The following is a 202-nucleotide window of genomic DNA, read 5'->3' as shown; positions in this document are numbered from 1 at the left end:
GTAATAAAACTGAACTGTGAGATTAATGAACCCGCAGCTCAAAACTGAAGACGTCAGTTTGCCACAAAGCAGTAGAAGTCCGGGAGTTGGTGATGGACAGGGAGGCCTGGCGCGCTGCAGTCCATGGGGTCGCAGAGTCGGGCACGACTGAGCGACTGAACTGAACTGAGTAGAAGTCTGGCGCCAGGCAGCAGGGGGCGCT

The sequence above is a fragment of the Bison bison genome, unplaced genomic scaffold (genome assembly GCF_000754665.1).
Source record: "Bison bison bison isolate TAMUID 2011002044 unplaced genomic scaffold, Bison_UMD1.0 scf7180017848299, whole genome shotgun sequence".
Taxonomy (NCBI): Eukaryota; Metazoa; Chordata; class Mammalia; order Artiodactyla; family Bovidae; genus Bison; species Bison bison.
This window is presented reverse-complemented; position numbering follows the sequence as displayed.